This window comes from Myotis davidii, unplaced genomic scaffold (genome assembly GCF_000327345.1).
Source record: "Myotis davidii unplaced genomic scaffold, ASM32734v1 scaffold211, whole genome shotgun sequence".
NCBI lineage: Eukaryota > Metazoa > Chordata > Mammalia > Chiroptera > Vespertilionidae > Myotis > Myotis davidii.
The window spans coordinates 23,035-23,561 of record NW_006282523.1 but is presented as its reverse complement, the minus strand read 5'-3'; positions in this window follow the sequence as shown (position 1 = coordinate 23,561).

Sequence of the window (527 nt, the reverse complement as noted above, 5' to 3'; positions counted from 1 at the left end):
AGGGGTTGCTTTCCCGGAAGGACTGGGTTTGCTGCGACGAGGACCGGCCTGGTCTGGTCGCCCTCGGATTATTCTACACCGAGTCCTTCTGGATCGAGTTCCGCCCTGGCGACGGGCTCTGCAGGAATCCCCGACGTCTGCAAACGGAGACACCGCACACGCGATGATTTCGTGCAGAACAAGCGTGTTCGCCTCCAGACAGGAAGACAGGCGGGAAGGGGCGGCGGGGCAGCGGGGAAAAGGGCTACAGACCGACCCCTTCAGAGGAGGGAGCCCCGCGAGGCAGCGCCAGGGTGTTCCTCTCCCCACAGAAGCTTCCAGGGCTCTTCGGCGAAGGAGCGAGGGAGAGGGAGGGAAGGAGCAAGGGAGGGAGGAGAGAGGTAGGAAGGGAGTCGGGAAGGAGGGAGAGAAAAACGGAAAGAAGACAAACGCAGGGAGGGAGCGGCGCTAACTTTCTCAGCGTGAAACTGAAACCGGTGCGCGCCGGGGTGGCGGAGGCACGCGCACGCCCTCCCGGGGACCGGGCC